Consider the following 18,077-nt stretch of genomic DNA (forward strand, 5'->3'; position numbering starts at 1 on the left):
TGAGTGGGAGGGGGGGGGGGGTGAACGAGCTGAGTGCCAACTGGATTTGGAGGATTCTGGCAAAGTTCAACGTCTGTGGAGTTTCTAAGGAAACAGCAGCGCAACTCAGTTCGCAGAGTCCAAGCAAAACCCACTGGAAGCTGGTCGCTGCGCTCAGAGGATTGAATTGCGGAGTGAAGCACAAAAAACAGGTTAATATTAAAATCAACTTAAATTAACGCTGATTGAAGTCTTGTTAGTTTTACTCTTCAAAATCTGTATTATAATGATTTTCTAGTTACACTAATTTGAATTGTTTGTTACCTGTAGATTCTTGCCTGTGACAAGTTATGCATTAGCCGAACTAATAAGTAAAACTAATCACTAAGCGAGCAAACCTGCTTGATTACGAACTTAAGGAATGAGTACAACAAACATAAAATCCTTCAGTGCACATACAGGCATGTGAGTGTTGTTTTAAGACAAAATGTAAATGTGAAATTGTCCTTTAATGTTTTGGGATGGGAGGATTTTTGAAATGTGGTAGGAGGTGCAGGAGCGAACAGGACAATTACATGTAGGAGGCGGGGTAACCTGAGAAATGCCGCTGCATGACACTTTGCTTACAAGCTGTTGACATTGTGAATAATAGATGACTGTATTTTGTGCGTATGTATCATATATGTTGTCTGTATTTAAATGTGTCTGTGTATCAATGATGTAATCAAGTGTAGAGATAATGTGAAGCACTTTTTCTTTTTCTTCCTCTGCTCAATAAGTGTGAGACGTCAGTTCTTGGGCCACAGGTAAAACTCCCCAAGAGGGCACAGGCTAACCAATGGAGGATCACATGGTCTCATCAGAGACTACGGGTACCGGAAGCACTTCTGTTACCATGGTTACTGACTCTGTGGAGACTGATCCCGACCTGAACAGGTTCACTGTAAAAGTGTGAAGGTCCCGGAGCAAAGAGCAGGTTCAACCATCCTGTCTGACAGGCACCTGAGGAACAGGTGAGAGACTGGAGGAGAGAGGGATCCAGTGACACACACACACACACACACACACACACACACACACACACACACACACACACACACACACACACACACACACACACACACACACACACACACACACACACACACACACACACACACACACACACACACTTGTTACTATATACTCACTTTTGGCCGAAGGGATATCAAGTATCACAGGCACCCGACTGAAGTGCACACTTGCATGCGAGCACACCGCTGCTAACATCTCTCTTCTTGCTGCAGGAGATTTTATTTGAATCTTTTGTGTAGGTTTACATCAAATTAGCCGAGTAAGTACCTAAACCTTCTGTCTTAATGTTAATATGTTGATGTAATGTGAGCTTGTCTGTGTTGTGATGTAAAGGTCGGAGAGTTAGAGAGGTTAGAGAAGAGTCTGCTGGTTCAGCTCGCCTCAGCCTCAGCATGCAACACTCCCAGAGGCTGGACCAAAGACTGCACATGCTCAGGGAGGAGGTCAGAGCCATGGTGAGTTTGCATGTTTTTTCACGCATACAAAAAATAACATAAGAAACAAGTCAGACAAAGGTCCCCATAGAGAACATTTACAGTAAATACATACTACACATTACTACAGTATAAATACATGTTCAAAGAGGACAACATGTTGTAAAGCAAGCTTGGAGTAGCAATTACTATAGGTTAAAGGTTACTGAAGTTACTGTGATATTTCCTTGTCTAATATTTTCTCCTTGTCTTTGTCTTCCTCTCTGTCCCTCTGTCCTCCTCAGACTCAGGAGAAGGAGCAAGGGGAGCGGGTATGGAGGGAGCGACTGCAGCGCTGTCAAAGGCAGCTGAAGGCCAAAGAGGAGGAGATGAGCCGCCAGTCTCAGTACTTTGAGAACTTTAAATCCCAACTCCAACACAAGCTGAGCCTGGCCCGGGACAGAGAGCAGAGCCTACAGAACAGCATCTACACTTTAGAGAAGCGGCTCCTTGACATGACAGTGAGTGCCGCCACCGGCATGGCCACGATCAGTGCGGTCAGAATCACTGCTGGGACCATTACACTCCGGGAAGAGCAAGAGAGGCTGACTTCGATGAGAGGAGAGGGTGAGGGAGAAGAGGAGAGAAAAGAGGAGAGGATGAAGAAATGGCAGCCAAGTGTGTCTCCTGAAAGAGAGGGAGGACGAGAGGGGGATGAGGGACAGACTGAGAAGGAAATAGAAGGAGGAGGAAACGACACAAAGCAGAGCTCAGATGAGTCGAGGCTGCAGGGTTTCATCTTGAGCCTGCAGGAGGATCTCAGGGTGTTGCTGGAGAGAGGGGAGGACGGGATGACAGAGCGGAGGGAGCTGATGGAGCAGCTCAGTGAGGCCCAGGAGAACGGCCACTTCCTGGGCAACAGAGTGGAGGAGATGAAAGCAGAGGTGCACCGGATGAAGCTGTCTGAAAGCTCACTGATGGAGGAGGTTGAGGAGCTGAGAGAGGACAACGACAGACTCCAGCTGATCCTCAGGGAAGCTGCAAACCAAACAGCCAGTCAGTCGTCGTCAGTCGTCGAGAACGCCTGCACAAGTCCAGGGACAAAGTCAGAGGGGAGCTCGGCAGAGGTGTGTGAGACATGAATGTTATTAGTTTTGTTAGATCAGGGAGTATCTCATTGGCACTAGAGGCCTGGGCACAGACGATGAAATTACACACAGTGAAACACAGCCAGTCATACTCATGCAATATCTTTCTTGTATTTACATGGTGTGAGGTACTGTAAGACAGTGTTAGCACATCCAGTATTTACTTGTGGTGGATCTGGGGTCAAGTCAGTCCTGAGATCTCATTAAATGTGCTCTGATGAAATGAAGTTTTTACAGAGGCTGTGTATGAACAAACATTTTAATGTATAGTTTGATTCTTGTTCCTGGTTGGGACCAGCCGTCTGTTATATACACAGTACTTAACAGTGGTGACAGTGATATTTATTTATATTTATTTATATTTAAGGTGGAATGAAGCAGCAATAGAGTGAAGAATATGTCACAAGCATTATTCAATGGAAAGAGAAAAATACACTAGTGAATACATATGATTTTTCTTTTATTATCGTCAGATTTTATTTTTAAAATGTTTTCAATGTATGATATTGAACATTATGTGCAGTATCTGAATGTTAAAATATGTAAAATAGAATTATGGGTTTTTGGATAATGAGCATTTTTTTAGTGTCTACATAAACCAAGATGATTAATGATTATCAAAACACATGATTGAAGAATCAATATATAAATTCCTGCCTTCCCATTCAAAACTCTTTATAAAAGAATTTTACTTACTTGACAGATGGAATATGTTTGTTTTTATTCTTACTTGTTACTGCATGAGTTGGTATTACAGCAAACATATGGTGGATGTTCCCAAAGAGTGAAAGTCTGTTGAGTCTCTACTAATTTGCATGTTGCACAAGCATCTCTCCCCTTTCTAAACACTAGAGTATCTCAATAACATGCGTTTGGTTTTTTGCCCTATTTTTTTATATTATTCTCAACTTCTGTTCTGATGTTAAATTGTGATCTCTGTGCAGGTGCAGCCATCATTGACTGCAGTTCCACCTGATCACCACCAGGCTGCAGCAGAGATCACACAAAACAAACCAGACTGTGGCTCCAAACCCAACCTCAGCTTCCAGTCACTTTCCTTGACTTCAGAGACAATAGATGAGTTTAACCTGGAGACCTGGAGCCGCAGAGGGATCTTAGACCTGGAGCAAATCCCCAGTGAGGAATCTGATGCCCTGAGGGAGGCGTATAAGAGTTTGGGGTTAGGGGAAGATCTCGAGGACCTTCGAGAGCAACGTGACCGCCTGGATGCCACCCTGCAGCACACGCAGAAAGAACTGGAGATGGTGGCTCGGGAGAACACTCAACTAAAAATACAACTCAGGGAACAGGCAGAGGAACGACCTCGAGAGCAGGGGTCTTCAAGAGAAATGGTAGGGGTTGCAATATTCTTAAATGTTTGACAAAATTGAAGAAGCTTTGCTTTACATCCAGTATGTAACTAATCAAATTCTTCCTCTCTGACATGCAGATCGGCCACGTCCAGTCATCTCCTCCCCAGGACAACAACATTCCTGCCCTTGCCCAGGATGATCTTGCCCAGGCCCTTAATCAGGAGAACCGAGCCTTGGCAGAGAGGATCGAGGAGCTGATGGCTCACATCGAGCTCCAAGAGGTGGAGATCAAGATGAAGCAAAGTCAGCTGAGGGAGCGTGCCTCTAGGTTGGAGGAGGTCAGAGTTGGGCTGGAGCAGGAGAACCAGGAGCAAGGATGTTTGATCACAGAGCTCACCAGGAAGACTGAGGATGATCTCAACACGATCATGGAGCTTCAGCAAAAGTTGGAAGAGAGTGGGAAGCAGAGCAACACAGAGGAACATGTGGACAATATTGTGGAGAGAGTTAAACCCCAATCTACGTCTAGTACTCAAACAGATGATTTGATTTCAGTGTCAGCAACCGGATCTCAACATAACAGTCACCATGATCTCTTGCAGAACAGCCAACAAAACACTTTGCATGTTGATCAAATGTGTCACCTGACCAAGACAGTCCAGAGCCTCAAAACAGAACAAGAAGAACTGATCGGCAAATTAAACTCTCTCAGAGAGCAGCAGGGAGAAGTAGCTCAGTCAGTCCAGACAAAGACAGAGGAGAAACAGCAGTTGACTCGCACAGTTTGGGGACTTAAGGAGGAGAAAGACAGAATCTTTCAGTGTCTGGCTGGTCTCAGACAAGAGCGAGAGCAACTCACCAGGACGGTCTGTGGGCTGAAAGATAACAGAGATCACTTTATTAGGTCCATGATTGGCCTGAAAGAGGAGAAAGAGCAGCTAACAAAGACTTTATGCAGTCTTGAAAGAGAAAAAGAGGACCGTCATTCAAGTGGAAAAGAAGAGCAAGATCAAATCAAGCAATCCCTACAAAGTTTACAGACAGAGAGGGACCAGTTAAGGAGAGTGGTGCTCAATTTGAAACAGGAGAAAGAGGAAATAACCACTTCCCTTAAGTGTCTGTTAGAACAGAGACACCAGGAGCAATCATCTCACACTTTGGAGGACGACCGTGACAAGCTGATAAAGTCCCTGAGCAGTTTAAGAGATGAAAAAGAAAGAGTTGAACATTCAATTACTTGTTTGAGACATGAGGAAGAGCAAATAACGTTTGTGACTCAGAGCCTGAAAGAGGAAGGACAAAGCCTTCAGTCTGATTCCCACAGCCAAACACAAACACAAGAGAGGAATCAGAGGCAGCAGCTGGTGAATCCAAACACCACTGATCCAACAGAGAAGAGTGAGACTGTGGTCGGGACAGGAGATCAAGCTGCACAGAGATGTCGGACTAATAACAACAGAGGAAAATCTGTACAGGTATAGCTTTGTCTTCTTCCTTCTTCCTGACCACTAGAGGCAGTGTTCAACACTACATATCATCAGTCTCACATGCATATTTAAATCAACAAAGTCACATGTGACCTTTAATAACCTATTGGTGCCACATTATCATTCACTTGATCACATCACACAGAGTTGAAAGGCTCAAAACACTGTGAGTTGAAGGTTCTGTAGGAATGATGATGTTGTTTGTGCTTTTGATGCAAATATTTGACTCATGCACGTGTGGAAGATATTCACTGTTGAACAGGATTCATAGAACCATGGTTATCAGTAACCTTCGTCTTCCACATTTGTGTTTTATGACACTGTCTGTTGAGTCAGCCTGTTTATCCAATGAACATTTGGGCTCATCATGTATCATGATGTTTGATACTGTGAACTTACACAAAATGGTTTTGATTGACATCAGGAGCAAAGGGATCTGCTGAGGGAGAATGAAGCTTTGGGATCAAAACTAACGAGGTCCCAAGAGGAACTGGACAAGAGCCACACACAAGTGAGTTTAAACTATGAACCTTGTTTTTCTTCCATATTTGTTGGTTGGGACAATTAAATGTTAGTTGTATAGCACCAAATCACAGCATAGAGACCTTACTATATTAAAGACAGGTCTTTATCATGTTAACACAGATATTTGAATGTGACACATTTATAAATTTATATAAAACCATAGACATAATTAGTGTTTTCAGTCTTCAAGAGTGTGTTTCGTTCTCTCTCTGTTGTTTGCAGAAGAATGACACACCATAGCTTAACAAACTGAGTGTGTTCATGTTTATGTGTTGTGTGCATGTTCAGACAAAGAAGTTGCAAAGTGAACTGTGTCAGTCAGAGGCCCGGAGGGAGGAGGCAGAGAGGAGGGCAGCGGAGAAGGTGATGAGACTGACAGATGCAGCCAATCAGATGGAAGAAACCAGGAGGGAAAACAAGAGCCTCAGCGCCCAGGTATTTAACTCCATATATATACGTAGAAAATGATTTCATGTTTTCAACATTTTGTTCTGTTTGGTGGGCTTGTTTCCCTGCACACTTTAAAAACCTTAATCCTTAGATACCTTCCTTAGTTTGGACAATGGACAGTTATTGCAGAGTCAAATGAAGACATTGTTTGTCCTGAGCTGCAGTTTGGGTTTACCACAGGTGAAGGAGCTGCAGAGTAAACTGACAGATCTGCTGAGGGAGAGGACTGATGCTCTGTTACTCAAGACACAGATAGAAGAACAATACAACATCCTCACAGCCCAGCTCAAGGCCAAGGTAAGTTCATGGTTTTTTTCTTCTTGGTTTGTTAAATTTAATTCAAAAATATTTATTTTGAAAGTCTTTACATTGTACTTTAATAAACTTGATCTCAACTGATTGTGTGAATCTGAAGACCTGATTCAAATTATTATTGCATGTTCTCCCTGTGCCTGTGTGGCTTCTCTCCAGATTACTCCCACACTCCAAAGACAAACTTAGCTGTTAACTCTAAAATGGCCCGTAGGTGTCAATGTTTGTGTGAATGGTGAATGGATGAGCAGTAAAGATGATGGATGGATGGAAGAAAGGAACGACTACACACACAATGGAACATATTATAGAACAAATGATGAAACGATTGATATATACATAAATATATGTTCCTGAGCCTCATTGGTCAGCAACATTAAGAATCTGCAGATCTGTTCCTCATTGTGTTTGTTTGTGTGTGTGTGTGTGTGTGTGTGTGTGTGTTTGTGTGTTTTTGTCTGTGTGTAAAATCCCTCAGACGGTGGCTCTTGACGAGCTGAACTCCGAGTACATCACTTTAAAAAGAGGACAGGGCAACAAGAATGATCTGGATGCCGCTCTCATGTCTGTTCGCACGCGCTACAACGACATCAGAGCTAAGGTGGAAACCATTCATTGTCTATTTTGCATTCCATAAATATAGTGACGTAATATGGGCCTAAATGTTTATTTAAACTATATAATTTAGAGAATTAATAGTTTTCACATGTTCTGTCTGATTTTGTTTGTAGTATGATGCACTCCTGAAGAAGAGGAGCCAGACAGATCTGGATATGGCTCCTTTAAAGGTGAGGAAAGAGGGATGAACGTTTCATTCTTAGATTGTTTTATGCTGCACATTCTTACTGAAGCCAGGTCAGGTAACAACTGTCATGTATCAATGCTGCTGTAGTTTGTTTTGAATAACAAGCATTTTGTCCACTAACAGGCCAAGCTGTCATGTCTGGTGGTGAAGTGTCAGGAGAGGAACAACTTCTTAGCTAAGATGATGAAAACCATGCACAGACACGGCTGTGCGGACTCCACACTCAAACAGCAGGTGGAGCTGCTGCTCAGCGACGCTGCTCTGCGGGACTACACTGCAGCATTCACACCGAGAAGCAGCGTAACCACTGGGGATTACAGTGCTGGGTTTATACCAAGATTTATTTCACCATTTGAAGACTGCACCACTAGATTCATACGTGATCAGAACTGTCCTGCTGTTCTCTCACTAACAAAAAATGGACTCAAGCCTGAAGCTGGAGGAAAATGCAGAGACTTCAGAAGTGACGGACAAGTTTCTTTGTCCACCGAATCCTCAACAAATATTCAAGAGTGCAGGCGTGAAGGCGCACCTGCAGCAACAGGAACACCGAAGAGAAGTACCAGCTCACCTGTGCAGGAGAAACCCAGTGTCGAAGCTGCAACAGCACTTAAAGAGAGCTGGATCACAAATACTGCACAGGTGAGATACTGCAAAAAAGTATGCATTCAAATAGATAAACAGCTAAGATGTTTTTCTTTTCATTACTCTGGCTTAGAGGTTGTAAATTTGAACAGGAATGACAGAATCAATGCTGCGAAACAATTCCTATAGATACACAAGACAGGCCGCCTCTACAGGGTCTATATATTTTGTGCTACCCAGGAAAACAAGCGACATAGCTTTGCCCACAAAAACATTTCATTCATGTATTATTTTGTTTTCACTATGACGGAATGAGAAGGAAAAAACTATTCAGGAAAATCTTTATTATTTTCAGTCGTGCAAAAACCACTAACTAAAGTAGCATATGTCTTTAGCTGGGTTTACAGGGACTGCAGTCCACACAGCTGTCTCTGTCCGCCAGTGGACCGATCCAAGCATCCGGTGGTCCAGAGACATTTGGATTTCATCAGTTGGATGTGAGAGGGAAGTCCTCCCCAGATCTGACCATTTCAACCAGGTCCTCCCTGAGTCCCACTCCTCCGCCCTCCTTCAGCACCCGCAGAAGGATGAGCAGCCCCGAGAAGATCATCAACCTCCATGAGCAACTGCAGAGGACTCTGATGAGCAGCTACCAGGTACATTTAAGAGTTCTTTTTAAACTTTCTTTCTTCTTTAAATGGCTGACACAATCTTGCCAGCCTAACATCTGTGTCCACTCAAAAGGGCAAAAAAGCAGTTAAGGTGTGAATGTGTAGTTGTGGGGATATTTGTGTGGATGTATTTGTGTTTTTGCATCAGAACAGTATGTTTGTGTGCAGCTATCTCTGCTGAGGAGTTTATGTGTTCACCCATTAAATTTTTTGTTTGATTGTGAGCATGAAACTGGGTGGAAGGATATAATGTGGGTGAGGAACGAGCCCATTACATCAAAATTCAGATCAAGTGAATTTAAAAATGGTTTCATGAGGGGACTGTTGGGCCTTGGCAGTTCTAGTGTTGAATTTTCTCTCAATTGTGCTCAAAAATCATGCTAGACGTGAAGATATATTCATGAAATGTTGTGTCAGCTTGTCTAATGATTGACAGTTTTCTTCTTCCTCCCCAGGCTCCAGTGATCAGAGGACGAGGACAGGATCCCAGGAAAAGTCTCTCATTTTCAGCTCCTGCAGACCTGAATCTGACCTGTCAGACAAACAGGCAGCGGCTCAGCTTCAATAAACCACATAACAACTCTCTCCCAGTCACCGCTGCTGCAAACCAAACTCTGATTCCCGGAATAACAGTTAAACCTGCTGCTGCTGCTGCTGCTAAGTCAACAACGCTTTTTAATGCAGTCGCTTCTAGAGCTGCTCATGTTTCATTCAGCCCCAACATCTTTACTCACTATCACTTTAAAGCAAACACATCTGCAACTACAACATCTGCTCTTTCTGGCTCATCTAATGAAACTAAATCCACCTCACACAGTGGCAGTACGATGACAGTATCCCCAGAAATGACAGAGAAAGTCTCTGCTGTCCCGAACATATTAGATACAAGTCACACGACTCCTTTAACTCTTGGGACCAATAGCTTTGACTCTAATGTCTCAATATGTCCTGACACTCTGAAAAGCACTGCCTCAGACACGACTGCTCCTGGAAAATCAACTACCCCTAAATGTAATATTTCTAATGGTGCTGCCCCTGCTGCACGTGACGGACCTGTCTTCACTGCATCCTGGACCCAGTCTGGTCCTTGCTCTCCAGAGACACCCAACAGGTCTGCCAGGAAGTCCACTGGTCCTGGAGATCAGACAAAATTGGCAAGACCCAGACCAGGTAATAACCATGAGTTCATATTCACTGTTAACACTTATCCCAGTCTTAAAAAATCAATAACCTGCATCAGGCTTTAAACTACATAAAATATCATGTACAAGGTCATGAATATTTTAGCTAGGTCTGAGTTGAGTTATGGATTTTTTTTCTGGCATCTTGCATAGTCTATGTCTCAATATGTTGTAGTTCTTTCTCATAGAGACAGATAGTAACACGATTTAATAAAACTACCTTTGACCACCCGAATCTAATCAGTTAACCAGTGAGTCCAAGTGAACATTTGATCCAAATTGAAGACATTCCCACAAGCTGATCTTAACATATCATCTTCAAGAAAAAGATAAACATACTTTGAGAGGCCACCATGACCTTGACCTTTGACCACCAAAATGTAATCCTTGAGTCCAAGTGAATATTTGTAACAAATTGGAATAAATTCCCCTCAAGGCATTCATGAGATATCGTGTTCACAAGAATGGGACAACCTGAAAACATTTTGCCTCCTGCTTCTGTCTATCGCAGCGTGGAGGCATAAAAAACAAATATAAAAAACAAAAATTATATATATAGTAAAACCTGGTAATAACGCATGATGATAAAGTATTTCCACAGTTAAACAGGTAAAAACAGCATTGGACATTAACATTGTCTGTTGAAGACAGTTTTCAAGTAAAAAGTATCTTTGATTGACAAAAACTTCTGGATACAAGTGCATCATGTTCTAATTTACCATCGTAGAATATTGGTTTTTGGTTGCATATTGCTGCAGCGTGATTACACCCAGTAAATTCACTCTTTATGTCTCTTGTATTGGAGAAAATGTTGAATCACACTCTGGCGCTTTGATGCTGTTTTTGTTTTTTATTGCCCTCCTAACACTCGGCTGTACATCAATATAAACTTTTATTGAATCAGATGAGTTCATTTGTAAGTTCTGCATGCACTGTGTCTTGTTATGTTGGTTTATTGTGTTAGAATATCAGGAATAACAGGTGCATCATAAAAGTAAAATGCCACATTAACAAAGAAAAGAAATAGAAGATGTAAAAGTGCTTATTTAGTCTGCGTCTCATCTCCTGCATGAACAAGCAAGTGTCTGACCTCTCTTTGTTCTTTGTCCCTGCAGACGCTCCAGCGGAGGTTCGCTCTGTTGAGGTCATCAAAACCGTGGGCCAGAGCAGCCTCATGATTGGCTGGGAGAGGCCGTCGCTGGACGAGCTGGGCTGCAGTAACGGCACGTTTGTGTATGGATACAGGGTAGGCAGAGGAGACGAGCAGCTGCATTCATACATCGACAGTGATTTTGGAAGATTTAAATAAGATTTTAAATATTTATTTTCCTTTAATGGCCTCTCAGGTGTTTATAGATGGGGACTTCCACAAATCCGTCATGAGCTCGGCGTGCACCAAGGTATCAGTGTCTGCCCTGATGCTAATTGTGCATCACTGTGTCCTGTTGTTACTGCGATAAACAAAACAGAGCAGTTAACGTGCTGCACATGTTGTTTCTGTGTCTGCAGTGTATCGCGGAGAACCTCGACCTGAGCCTCCCGCTCAACATCAGCGTCCAAACCCTGGGATCTAACGGTCTGAGTTCAAACAGTGTCCACACCGTGTTCAGGACGGACCAACACTGACCGACTGCTACACCTCACACAGTGGTAATAATAATATAATGTTGTAATGATTTAATCAGAAACCTGGTACTGCATCAAATTTCTTTTTGTCAGTGTCTCTTTACAATCACAACACATCTCAGTGAGAATCTCCCTCACCAGGGGTCGAGGTGTGAACGGTGAGTTGTGTGCATCTCTGTGTCCATGTATTTGTGTTTTTGCATCAGAACATTATATTTCCCCACCTGTCCATTTGTTTCTTGAAGAACTTATTACATTTTTGTCCAATCAGGACCAGATTTTTTCCACCTTAACCTTTACAAAATATCTGTGTCAATAATTCATGGATCTTGATAAAAGAACAACAAAAAAACATGTTTAGAGGAATGCGAATCTGGATCTCGTGAATTTAAATGCACTCTACTGAGTGACACTCTAGTTGTCACAAGAACTTTGTTTCCTCTCCTTCTTTCTCGTCTTTCCAACTTTTGACTAAAAATAAGATCCACTGTTTCAGAGGTTGAGAATATATAGTTCAATCTATTTTTCTCTCTGTCCTGTGTGTCCTACGTGTGTGTCTGTGTGTGTCTCTCTCTGTGTGTGTGTGCACAGCCATCTATAGCTGCAGCCCTCTGAGGAGCTGTCCTAACCTCCACCTCAGCTGAGACACCGTCACACTCCTCAGATAACCTCTCCATGTGAGGCTCAGGTCGACCAATCAGAAAAACTCTCCCCACGTGCTCTTTACCCACGAGCTTGTGAACGACCTGTGACCCACCAACGAACCTCAAAACGATGAACTGAAGATGTCAAACTAAAAACAGCATAAGCTTCCTGCCTCCGCACTGAAAGTTAACCCGCCTGTAAAAGCAGGTGAAGACTGGCAACTTCCTTTTCTCTTAGGGAAGAACTTCCTGTTTCAGAGACCCACCCCCTGGATTCACCTCATGAACGGAGCGGGGATGCAGCGGCCAGGTGAAAAGGCCAGAGCTGCTGCCAATCAAAGCAAATGCTTTTTAAAGCCAAGCTCAATCTCATTGTTAAAAATCTGACTGTGACATTCGCTACCACTGGAGGAACATCTGCTTCTGCTGCTCGTTTTTTACACTGTGTTAGACTGCGACTGATCACGTGTCAGATGCTGTAGCTTCACCCCCACTGCTGCCTCTCGGGGCTGTAACAGCTGAACGGACGTCGACTGTCTTTTTTAAAGCAACACCTACTGTATAATGTGCTGACACAACATTCTACCACTTTGTTCGTCTTTTCACTTGATTTTTACACACGAAGCCAAATATGACAAAAGATGATTCACTCCAAAGACTCATCTGTCTCCGTCTCCTCACAGATCTGCAGGATTTCTTTAAAACACAGAAACAGATGTTATGTTACTTCTAAAATTTGCACATAATCATTAATTTAAAAAAAACAGATAACCACTGATATTTTTTGTAGAGAGTATAATAAGAAAATATGCCAATGGTGTATATGAAATGATACCACCTATGTGTTTTTGTATGGGGGACACTGTTTTTCATACCTAATCGATGTCACGTTTGCACGCTTATATTGATTTTTTGTTTTATACAAACGCACACATGTGATGTTCTTTTGCTACTTCCTGTATGTGGAGTGACCATGGTGCAGCAAATGTATTTTTCTATCAGTGATTGATTGATAATATTGATTTCCTCTTGAATCCTTACAACTGTACAGAGAATAAATGTTTATATGATATTAAATGGTAAAAGGTCTGTATTCACATCGCACTTTAGTATAGATGATCACTCTATAACATCTTTGTGCAGCACTTTCTCCATCACACATCACTCACACACTGCTGGAGCAGCGGTCAGGAGCAAGTTTGGGTTCAGTATTTTACCCAAATTCACTTCGGCACGAGGAATAGGGGAGACTGGGATTTAACAGTCGACTTTCTGGTTGGTGGACAACCCGCTCTTCCTCCTGTGCCACAGCCTGTTATTACAATGTCTGTGCATGCACGTGTGTAATAGAACAGTTCTGGCTTCGATACATTTTCATTAAAATTGATTCATAGTTGAGATTTGGCAAAACATGTATTTCCAAGACAAAGCATCGGGTTTTCTTTCTATGGGCTGACAACGTTAATGAATCCATCCAGAGATCAATTCAATTATTGGAAACAGATGCATCAACACAATTAGAAAACAGGGATTTTTTTTAATTTGCAGGGCTGTTTTGGAGATTTGTCTCTCTCCTACCAGTCAAAGACGGTTCATTAGAGACTGTACACACTGTGGGTGTGAATGTGAGAGTGAATGGTTTTGTCTGTTGTCTTCCCTGTAATAGACTGGTGACCTGTTCAGGTTGTACCCCACGTCTCGTCCACTGTCAGTTGGGATTGTCTCCAGCTCCCCACAACACTCAAAGAATAAATGGTACGATGATGGAATGGATCGATGGACTTCAACACTTTCCATAAATGAACACTAGATGGCAGCCACTTTTGGAGCTAAAAACAGTCCGTTGACTTTGTGTGTGTGTCTGTGTGTGTCTGTGTGTGGGCCTGTTTGTGCGTGTATGCGGCTCAGTCCCTGACAGGTGCTTTCAGCAGAGATTTAGTAGAATGGATGATGCTGGTGTTCACACAAAGACGTGCTCAAGTAGCCTAAAACATCTTAGTGTCTGCTTCCCCCATTCAATACCAACCAGGCACAAAACCAAAACAGAAGTGAGAGAGGAGGAAGGAGCATCAGCAAAAAGCAGCTTAATCATCACCTGCTGTGCTCGGCAGCTTTGGGAGCTCCTCTGAGAACGTCAGCACTCAGCAGAAAGAGAACCAGGTGGAGGAGAGGGAGTTTGTGTGTGAGTGTGTGTGTGTGTGTGTTTGTAAGGAGGTTGGGGTTCAGCTGGACTGTGTGGAAAGAAAAACATCATCACTCTTCTTGTTTTCACCTTTTCCTGATGGCTCCTCTTCTTCTCCTTCCTTCTTACTGTTTCTTGTTATCTTGGGCCTCGTTCTGCACTGGTGGAAAGTAATAAACTATATTTGTATATTATGTATATATTATGCATATATCTAATTCTAGATATCTGTCCTCTACTTGAGTATTTCAGTTTTGTGTCTGTACACTTCTGCAGTTCAGAGGTGAGTTTGTTCATTTCACTCCCACATTTATTTAACATATTTAACTTGAACTTGAAATGTACAGATTTTACAAACTAAATGATAAGCTTGTGATTAAAAATATTAAAATTACCTTCACTTTACAACTGCACAGTACAATTCTACTGATACATTAGTAATAATAAGACAATTTAATAGTACAACATGGCTGTTTTTATGCAATATTTGCTATTATTTTATTTAGCATTTTCAATGCAGGACCTACACATATTAATATACAGTATTGTTACTTTTACATCAGTAAAATACATTTTAGAAGTATATAACCTGATGTATGTAATTAAATTAACTTTCCATCCATTGACTATGCTGTGTATTTTTAAATGGTTGCAGGGGAAGCCAGTCCCGGTGAGAACATGCAAACTCCTCAGGCAGAGATATTAACCTTTGTCTACATTAATTATATGATGATATCTTATTATCTGAACTCTAATTTGCCCAACAACAGAGGAACCTCTGTAGAGGCAAAGATTTTCACAATACTGAACCTTGAAGTTAGTTTCCTCTTCTTGATATATTTCAAGGCCTTTGAGCATTATATGCTGAATTCTCTATGCTGAAGTGTTAAACTATTTGTGCTAAAGAACCGGGCACTGATTAGAGAAGCTTCATTAAAACTGGAGTGCAGCTGCTTTTATGCAACATGGCCCCTGAGTTGGACCCACAGGACGCTGATTACACTCTTCAGGGAGACTCACCTCCATTATTAACACACACACACACACTAACATACATGATGCACAGGCGTCAGTGGTGTGTGCTCAACATCTTGTTTACGGACTTAATGACCTCCGTGTTAATTAATTTTCTGTGCTGGATGTTAATGATGCCGAACTCAGCTCCGACTCATTTCATGTCAGGCCAACGTGGGAGTTAGACACACAGGGTGACGGAGGAGAGGGATGAGATGGAGGGAGAACACAAACTCTGGTAAAAAGTGTGTTCGTGTGCATGACTTGTCACAGGGGTGTCAATAACAACAACAGCTGGGCTCAAGCCTTTTGCAAGGATATTCTGTTGTGTGTATGTGTGTGTGTGTGTGGGTGTATGTGTGTGTGTGTGTGTGTGTGTGTGGGGGGGGGGGGTATATCTCCTTCTTGCAGGACTATGTGTTCCTGGGCATGTGTTTGTGTGGTGATGTTGTTATTGGTGGGGTGTCTTCAGGGGGGTTTGCTGGACAAAAGGGTGGCATATGAGAAAGAGGAAGAGAAGGATTGTGTGTGTGTGTGTGTGTGTGTGTGTGTGTGTGTGTGTGTGTGTGTGTGTGTGTGTGTGTGTGTGTGTGTGTGTGTGTTGTAGTTTTGATTTTACCCAGGGGGGACGTTATCACCCCGTCATTGCAACTGACACCTCGAGAGTCAGGGGCTCAAGTGGGGTTGTGGTGGCGGTGTCGACTTCCAAGACCTCGGGGCAACGTTTGCTGCTCACGCCCACAGATCAGGCTCTAAATGTGGGTTTCTTCCACTGCTGTGTCTGGGCAGATGGGTCCTGATGCTGGGAGGTTGTTGAGTTGTCATACAGCAGTGTTGTGGTTGTGATATTACCCCTGCATGGTGTGTGTGTGTGTGAGTGTGTGTGTGTGTGTGTGTGTGTGTGTGTTTGTCTGCAGGAATGTATTACACAAAACAATCATACATGCTAAAAATGTCATCACATACAAATCACCCACTTGTGAGCAGTCATTCTCCTGGCGTGTGCGCACATTTGTCGGTTTGTGTCCCGTCTCTCTTTTCTTCCCCTTCACCATCTCTCCTCTGTTGTGGCCGTATCAGTCCATCTCAGAGCCTGTTATATTTAGAGGCTGAGCACTATCACAGCTTACAGCTGGCCGCCAGTGATTCAATTCTGACAGATCTACAGCGTTCAAAGCAATCTCCTCTCTTTTTGTCTCGTTCATTTTTCAACAGCCCCCTGCTATCTCCTTTCTCTCACCTCCCTCACCCTGCTCTCTTTTCTCTCGCTCGAGATTCAGTGTTATTTTCACCTTCATACTTCAGGCCAAGTTCTTTTTCTTACTTTATCTTTAGGTTTACATAGATTTTTAAAGATCTTAACCTCTTTACTTCTTCTTAGACACTTGCTCACACAGGTAGTTCACAGTACTGCTTTTTCTCTTTTCATTAACCCCTCTTTTCCACTTACCCCCTTTTCTCTGTTCACTTTATTGCTGTCGTGCATCATGAAACTATCTCTCCTGCTCTCCTTGTTTTTTCTTCTCTAGCTCCTTTTCAACTTTCACCACATGGTGCATATCAGGTATAACTCTATCTCTTACCAGGCGGCTTCATCACTTTGAGCAAATTCATGTTGAGACAAACATCAAACAGCGCAGCCTCTAATTTGGGAAGAGACAAGCAATTAGCTGCTTTTACATCCGTGAATGTTTGCGAAAAGGAAAACCCTAATCTCATTAATCATGAACAATGGGGGCGGTAATAGAGAGGCATGTTTATGGAAGTTCCCCCACACAGTATAATCTCCTTCATGCTTAAAAGGCAAAACAGTGGTGGTGCCTCAGAAAACAACCCTCCCCCTTCGTTTCCTACCCTCCACCATTTGACTTTTATTTCCCCCTCTTTCTTCTTTTCTTAATGAAGTTGTTTTCTGTATCCCACCATCCAGAGGCTGTGGCAAAGTGTGGATCCTGCCAAACCTGTCAGCACCGAGCCTCTATGGGACATTGAGTTTTACACACCACCTCCAGCTAAGACCTCCTCCCCACCTCCTCCCCCCTCTCCTCCTCCATCAGTTCCCCATTTCTGCTGCTTTTGTTGCCTTTCATTTGCATTTTTATTGTTTCATTGCTTGCCTCTGTGTCTCTTCCCCCTATAGTGTCTCTTTATATCTATTTGTTCATTTCTCCTCCTCGTAACTTTGCTTTTTATTACAGTTTTTTTTTGTAGTTTTACATTCGAGCCTTCAGCCCAGTAGCCGTACACGATTCAGAACTAAATATAGCCCAGAAGGACATTATAAGATTATCTTCCTGCATCCTCTTTCTCCTTCCCTCTCTTTCCCGTGCTCCGCTTTTCTATTCCATCTTTTCTTTTCTCTCTTTCATCTCTCTTGAGTTATGTGCCAGTTTCAGATGATGACGGTGCGTTGTGTGAGGCACTGGGCAGGGTGGATCATGGGTAAAGGTCAACAGCATTTTTTATAAGATGGGTCAAATGCAACAGGATCAGTTGATTGGAAGCCAAGCTGTCTGGGTGGAGGCATATTGATGAGTTGAGATTGGGGTCAAAGGAATCAATAAAGCTGAGGGTCTTGAGAAAACAAATAAATATATTAAAATATGTAAGAGACAGGAATTAAGAAAATGGGGAAGAAATATTGTATTTAAATGCAATATTAAGCTAG

The 18,077-nt window shown here is 42.7% G+C and overlaps 1 pseudogene; it reads left to right on the plus strand.

Annotated features, from left to right (window-relative positions):
• Positions 1 to 32: 32 nt before the first annotated feature.
• On the plus strand, positions 33 to 13,302 carry LOC138404809 (trichohyalin-like; annotated as a pseudogene).
• The last annotated feature ends 4,775 nt before the right edge of the window (positions 13,303 to 18,077 follow it).

Source organism: Paralichthys olivaceus, chromosome 9 (genome assembly GCF_024713975.1).
Source record: "Paralichthys olivaceus isolate ysfri-2021 chromosome 9, ASM2471397v2, whole genome shotgun sequence".
In the NCBI taxonomy this organism is placed as follows: Eukaryota; Metazoa; Chordata; class Actinopteri; order Pleuronectiformes; family Paralichthyidae; genus Paralichthys; species Paralichthys olivaceus.